Source organism: Bidens hawaiensis, unplaced genomic scaffold (genome assembly GCF_021521415.1).
Source record: "Bidens hawaiensis isolate Kalapana, Puna unplaced genomic scaffold, B.hawaiensis_p1.1 tig00009657_1, whole genome shotgun sequence".
Taxonomy (NCBI): Eukaryota; Viridiplantae; Streptophyta; class Magnoliopsida; order Asterales; family Asteraceae; genus Bidens; species Bidens hawaiensis.
In genome coordinates, this window is record NW_027491723.1 from 275,749 (window position 1) to 283,760 (window position 8,012).

An 8,012-nucleotide genomic window follows, 5' to 3' on the forward strand; every position below is an offset into this window, starting at 1 on the left:
ATCTAACCGCTCATTTCTTCTACAACCAAACCCTAACCACCATCAATCGATTCAGGTATCTATCATTTTGCTTTCACTAATCGTATAATAATTTAATTTTTTATTTGGAATCTCAGATTAGGACTCGGTTATACGCTACACCATGTGCTTTTTCCTTTTATTTTTTTATAATAATATTAAATAATTAAAACAAGTTATTTATGCCTGCGACTTTGTGATGTATGTAAGAACATGGATTAATTAATTCATTTATTCTTAACTGTCACTCGCGTGATTCTTTCGATATAGCATGTTGTCTTGCTTTTTAGCTACCTATATATATATATATATATATGTATGACTTGGTATATTATTTCATTTACAAACATATATCTTTTCTGATATTGCTCTTGGATCCAGATTTGCTTTTACCTGTAAGTTTTTTAGGAGTCATTGCATTTGATTGATGTGAATTCAAATGGAATCAAGTTTCAGTTTTTATGATCTTGAAGGTTACTTGCTCATTAATTGGCTTTTGGTTGAAAGTTAATTATTGCTTCATCCGAATTTTGAGGATTTTGCTATCTGCTACATTTGTGTCATCTATGCATCTGAATTCTCAGTATTGTTAGTAATTTTGGATCATTTTATTATATAGATTGATGTTCTTGATCAAGTTCGATTAGATTTTAATTTTTTTCTTTTTACCCTTTTTAGCTTACTTTATGAGGCTGTGATCGCATTGTCGAGGCGATCTATCTGGTTATAAATCTTAATCAGCATTATAAACAGACTACTTTTCATTCAAGTTGTTGCTTTTTTTAGTTGTCATTTTAGGGTAGTTGCATACTGGTGTTACCTTTTGAATAAAAAAGTTGCTTTGAGGTTTAGATTTCTCTGAATCTCTCTTTTGCCATAATGTATTATTTGGGCATACGTGTCGTACTCCCATCTTGTGTCATCTTCTTTATTGATGTATTATTCTGAAGTTTTTTTGCACTTATGTGCACATGTGCATTTTTGAATATTACCACATTCCATAATCATACAAAGATCTTTCTCAAGAAAGGGTTTTTAGTTATCTGTCATAGTTGTTAACGACAGGGTTCAATGAAGATATCATTATGGATATGTAAATATAAAAACAAAACTTTGACATTTAAAGTAGCTATCTTCATTTGACTGTGAGTTCAAATTGGCTACTGTCAACTTCAAGATCAGAATAGTATTATCTTTTACCAGATATTTGGCTCATTCTCATTCTTGTCACTCTTGAAACAGAATAGTAGTGTTTTATGCCCTTTGAAACAGATGCATTTTTAACTGCTTTTTAAACTTAAACTTTCATAATTTGGATTCATTAGAGGGAAATTAGGCAAGGTATCAAGAGGTCGGAAAGAATGGGCAATTTTGTAGTATAGGTAGAAATAGGTCTGTTCAGTTTGGCTTGACCAGAAACATTTTTGTTCAATGTTTTTAGGTTTTTTTTATGAACAATCAAAAACTGTATTATTTAAATAATGAATTATTTTACAAGTTAAATGATTTAGAAGGTTTTATGTTCTAAGAATACTTTTAGGACGACTTTCGATCCGTTCTATTTTTTTTCTTTATCGTATTATTTCAGAAATGAGTTAAGTTTTATGTTATATATTTTGGAAGATTTTATTTTTTGATCTGTTTTACCTCTTTCTTTTTTAGTCAAGTTGTTTCATTTTTCAAATTTGACCCGTTAGAGATAAACCATGACTCGTATCAATCCTTCCTTAGCTAAGCCTGTTTTAAAATTCCATGATGATTAACAGGTTTATTTCAAGAATGGCAAAAGGTACCAGAGGTAGACGCAGAATGGCTTCAAGAAACTGCAGGGCAACCCCATATCCAATGCTCACTTGTGAACATCATTTATCAAATCTGAATGAAAAAAAGTCAACCTCCAAAAAAGACTTGGAAGATATTACCTGCTCGGTATGCATGGAATATCCTCACAATGCTGTTCTTCTTCTATGTTCTTCACATGATAAGGGTTGCCGCCCATACATGTGCGGTACTAGCTCCCGATATTCCAACTGCCTCGACCAGTACAAAAAAGCCTACACCAAAATTGCATCTTCGTCCCCACATCACCCACCGTCTCTTACAACCATGGGTAATGTTTTGGATTTGTTATAGGGCTGCTAAACGGGTCGTTTTGGATTTTGTTTTGCGCGAACTTGAACATGGCCTGAGTATTTTTGGTAGCTGGTAGGTTGTGCATGGGCCCATTTGGATCTCAAACCAAACCAAAAACCAAAAATTCTGTTTTTGGTGTTTTTGGTTTTTAAAACTGCTCAGTTTTGGTTTTTTCTGTTTTCAGTTTTCACAATTAGATTTGTTTTTTTTCAGTTTTGCCATTTGGCCTTGCAATTTTTAAGCAGAAAAAGGTGGTAAACAAATTAATTGGGTCTCAAAGTTTTTGTTAGTTATTGAATAATTAATTATTATGTATTTGAGCTTAAATTATTTTGGCTACACCATTTGTTTTATATCTTATAATATAGTTGACTTTCAAAATAAATTTATAATCTTTAAATTCAATAATAACATATAAAAAGTAAAATGGTTTTTTCCAGTTTTTAGAAAATACAAAACCGAAACTAAATTTTAAAATTCGGTTTTCAGAAAATACGAAACCAAACCATCGGTCTTTTGTATGCTTTGGTAATTTCGGTTAGTTTGTTTTCGATTTGTTTTTTTTCTGCTCACCCCTAATTTGCGGATTGACACAAACACAGCTCGTTTAACCCCAAAAAAGATATTTAGTATTCTTTTGCATACTAAATACTTTAAAACTCTTTTAAGTTTGCATATGTTTAAAATTTTTTGAAGCATTTATGTATAAACTATGCTCATTTTTAAACTTTGGTAAAATAACCCAAATATGTTAAGCTATTACATAAAACAAATTTAAAATAAATAAATGGATCAAACAGTCAGGATGATACAAACACCCTCTAGCTAAACGTGTTTGCAGGTTCAACCCAAACTGACCCGAATTTAGACTATTCATCCAACCCCGCTAATTTTATGTTAGGTCTGTGTCATGTCAGAAGTTCACAATTCTAATCACTCGCCACCTTTTACAACTACAGGTAATGTTTTTGATACGTTATCGGGTTGGCCCGTTGAGAAGCACGGAGAAGTGGCTGAGCTGGCGTGTCCTCTTTGCAGAGGCCAAGTCAAAGGGTGGACAGTGGTGGAGTCCACTCGGGAATATCTCAACTGTAAGAAAAGAACGTGTATGCATGATAAGTGTTCGTTTATCGGCGCCTATAAGGAGCTGAAGAAGCATGTTAAGTCAGAACACCCGTGTTCCAAGCCACGGGAAGTGGACCCGGATCAGGAACAGAAGTGGAGGCGGCTCGAGCGGGAGAGAGAGCGGGAAGACGTGATTAGCACGGTGACAGCATCAATGCCGGGAGCAATGGTGTTTGGTGATTATGTGATCGAGAGGAACCCGTACGGGTCAGACTCAGATGACGATGAGGAGGATGGTTTGATGTGGGTGGTTTAGGGCGGCGGGGTAATAGTAATACTGGTGGTGGTGCGGCGGCTGATAACAGTCTTGTTAATGTGTTTCTGTTGTTTCATGCATTTGGTGCTGGCGGGAATGATGGCTCGTTTGGTAGAAATGATAACAATAACAATGATGATGGTGGGGGTGATAGTGATGATGAGGATGTCGGTGGTGGCAATGGCATGTCGCTGGTGAACCGCCTTCGTCGGCAGGGTAGGGTGGTGCTGGGGAGATCGGGAAGGAGGCAGAATAGGCAAAGTCAGACGTAGATACACTTGTATAAAAAGGGATGTAAAGAAGGGAATCAAGGTGGTGTTAAAGTTAGAAGCAAGCTTTTTAGGATGATGGATAAAAAGATAAATGGTGATCAACTCTCTCTCAATTGCCATTTCAAATTGGAAAGAAAGTAAGTTTTTTTTTTCTTTTATTTATGTTTATGTTTGTGTTTGTAATTGTTAAATGATTCCCTTGCACAGGACTTGTTTATGCTTTTACTTATTGAATTTGAACATTCTTTTAGATTTGGATCACACCCATGTAAAGATTTGACATTTTATGTTTAACAGCTTTTGAAATGTTCTTGTATGATGCATTGTTGTTTGGGTGTAACACTTGTCATACAGGATACAATGACAAATGAACTGGTGATATAAGAATCAATTTGATAGATACCGAAAATCTAAATTACTGGAACTAAGATAAATAGCCGCATTCGAGATAGGCTTGATCTCCAATTACAAGGATTAAAACCCCAATTCTGTAACATAAAACATTGACATCCGAAAAAAAAATGCAGAACATGTTATAAATACTAATCCTAACTAACAGTTATTAAACTGCTTCAATACTCCTACTTTTGCTGAATAACTGGTTTCCTATCACAATTAGACTTTGTACTAAAACTAAATCTCATGGTGTTTGCTAAATAATGATATTGGTTGTTTTAATGGATGTTAATAAAACCTAAAAAAATCAACGTGAAAGTTGTGTTATGATATTTATATCAACGACTCAACTAAGTACATATGACTAATATTTACATTTGACTCCTATATTATTACTAACAACTCTAGTTCTTACACTACTATGACCATAGCATGTTAGCAATTAGCATGGTTTTGAAAGTCGAGCCAAATTCGTTGGTTGGACCGGTCAAATTGGGACCAAATTCGAGCCACTTCTCCTTTTCAAACGTTCGGTATGCATCTAATGGACCTCTAGACTGTTACGATTGAACCGAGTGAATCAGGTAATGTTTGAGTTGTCATCTTTGTCAAAAGTGTCTAAATTTCAAAACCTCAAGGGTCACCACATGAACATGGGCAAACCTCTTATTCGTTTTATGTTTATTGGCGAAGCATAGTGAGGGCCCCGGGGGGCCCTCTGTTTTTTTTTTTTGCGCAATAATGTAAATTTACCCGTTTTCGTCCAAAAATTTGTATACGTAGTGTAAATTTACTCGTTGTTGACTGAAAATTTCGATATTCGTGTGTTTTTAGACTTGTTTTTATGATGGTTAATTTCATTTATTTTCCAACGTGTAATATCTTTTGTGTTTGTATATTTTGTATTATTTGCTTGTTTGATTATGATGTTAATCTAGTTTTGAGAATAGTCCAATCAGTTAAGTGACCGGTTGTCATAACACCGTGCTATTGGTCGAAAATGAAATGAGAAAACACAACTACATTTTATCAGTTTTTGATTTAGTAAATAGAAGAGCATTCCCAACCCATTCTCTATATTTATGTGAAGAGAGATTGTAAATTATAGAGTAGGGTTTTAAGTGGTTGTGAGCGTAAATTATAGGGTGGAGAGAGAAAAAGTATTGATTTTTTGTGAATTTGGGGAAACTTTGTTTGTCCATATTTATTTTTAGTATTTTTTGAATTGGTTGTGAGTAGAGAAAAGAAAACTGTAACGATTAAGGTATAAAATAATATTATTTAACTAAAAAGCAGAGAGAAATATAGTGTTTTGTAGTGTAATTATAAAGATGGGGATGTGGAACGGGCTGGGAATGCTTTAAGTATGTTAAACAAGACGTGAAACCCCTTTCTTTTTTATTGTGCCATTTGAGTTCGATCATCCGATTCATGATTTTAATACACTTTGAAAGTTTAAAGCATTTCAAAAATATTTTATATGTGTTATTCCGAAAACGGACTATGAGATGTTATTTAAATGTTTACGAGTTCGAATTTTTATTAGTTACTTGTTTGTGAGTTTATAAATTACAAGAGCATTATAAGAAAATAAAATATCTATCTATTTTAATAAAGTAAATAATTGAAGACATATATTAGTTTGTGATTAATACAAAAATTTTTCCTCCAAAACTAATATATGTCATAAAGCAATAATTATTTATTTTCCTTTTACACTATGTTATATATATAACACAATTAAATTATTCACTTTTCTTTAAACTCTATTAATATTATATCCATCTACTTTTATAAAAATAAATATTTACATATTATACTACTATACATTGTTAGAATATATTTCACAAAATACTTGGTGAAATCCAAAAATTAACAACAAACCGTGTTTGTTAAATATTGAAAAGAATATAATTTTAAATGTTATCATTAATTATTATACTATGTATATTGTTGACGATTGTAAATAAAAAAAACTCTAATATACTTTTAAACTACAAAGTAATTTTTTTAATATACAAGTGGAGTATTTATGTAATTATTCTATAATAATTACTCTATGATGTAATTACATAATTACTATACTTGATTTTCACGTTTAGCACGTTAATTTCATTTGTATGTTAACCTTTCCCTATATATATATGGGAGGAGGGTTAGAGGCCAACCTAATTTGACTTGGGATGAGAGGATTAGACATAATTTGCTAGACCTAAACCTCTCCGAGAATATGGGTGAGGATAAAAATTATTGGAGACGTAGAATTAGAGTTATGGATTTTTAGAGAGAAATGAATACCTTATGGGCTTCTTTTTTCCTTAGTTTTGGTCACACACCATTATATTATTTTCTTTTCATATATTATGTTTTTTTTATCTATTTATGAATTAGTATTATTATTTTTACTACGTGCTGTTATTAATTATATTATTGTTGAACTTTGATTTCCTCTTATATTCTCTTATACATATGTTTTTTTAGAGCTGAGGGTCTATCTGGAACCTCTCCAACTCATTGGATAAAGGTACGGTGTGCCTACATCCCACCCTCCTCAAACCCTACTTATAACTTTGCAATTGGTGGGATTCCACGGGGTATGATTGATTTGATTTGATTGATTTGATATATATATATATATATATAGAGAGAGAGAGAGAGAGAGAGAGTCAGTGTGTGTGTGTCGTACAATAGTTCTTAACGTACAAAAATGTGCGCGAATCACGCTCAACCCAAAACATAAACGCTCATGCGAATTACACTCAATGTTTTAAAAACCGGTATGTACCTGTCACACCCCAACCTAAGGCGGAAATGTCGGGACATTAGCTGATTGCTCACAGCTCTCAAGATACTATTATGCATTATTTAAAATTAACAATATCTATTTAATTCGATTAAATGATTCAAGTACAAAGTACAACACATTAAACAAACAATGTATACAAATCTAAATCTTGATTAAATTCTTCTAACAAAAATTTTTCACTAAGTGTTCACCAAATCCTGCAACTAGTTCAAACAATAACCTGCATATGCGTATAAAATAGAAAGGTTTGTCAACAACATATGTTGAGTGAATAAAACACCAGTTTAAGATACTACAATAATATTATATAATATATAAAGAAATATGCAAACTGTTTCGGTGAGATAAACAGTTAAGCCATAGCACATACACAATCAACCAAACAATAAAGAAAGAACTCAACCAATTCCATATAAATGGACATTGGTTACCAAACAAGGATTAAACCGTTGCCATAAAATGGACATCGTTGCCGCAGTAAGCAAATAGCATTCAAATAAAGCAAGTAAACAATCAGCAAGTTAGGCAAACTGATAAACACACAAGGATAGACAGTTGCGATTGAATATTATATATAATAAAAAATATCTTCGAACGCATATGTCCCTAAAACAGTTAAAATAAATAAGGACGTGTTCTTTTCACGGAATGGATTGGAATTGGAATTGAAATTTGTATAGGATTAGATTTTGAAGGAATCGGATTTGGAATCTGAACATTTCAACAAGAATTGGAACTGGGGAGAATTTAAATCCAAATACATTCTTAATGTGTTCGTTTAACAAATGAATAGGACTCAATGAGGCTTTTTTTAACAATGATAACGGCAAAAACATTTTAGTTTTTTTTACAATTTTTTGTTTTTTATTTATATTTTGCGTTATGATTTTTTTATTAATTTTTTTGGAATTTTTTTATGGGTTTTCTATTAAGATCAAAAACCCCTCAAAAAAATATTCAAAAATAATAAAAAATTCATAACTCAAAATATAAATTAAAAACAAAA

General features: G+C 32.2%; 1 pseudogene across 1 annotated transcript; it reads left to right on the forward strand.

The window, feature by feature from the left end:
* Positions 1-353: 353 nt before the first annotated feature.
* On the forward strand, positions 354-4,124 carry LOC143533234 (uncharacterized; annotated as a pseudogene). The gene is made up of 3 exons (XR_013135320.1): positions 354-413; positions 1,785-2,128; positions 3,111-4,124. The product of XR_013135320.1 is annotated as an uncharacterized LOC143533234 (transcript).
* The last annotated feature ends 3,888 nt before the right edge of the window (positions 4,125-8,012 follow it).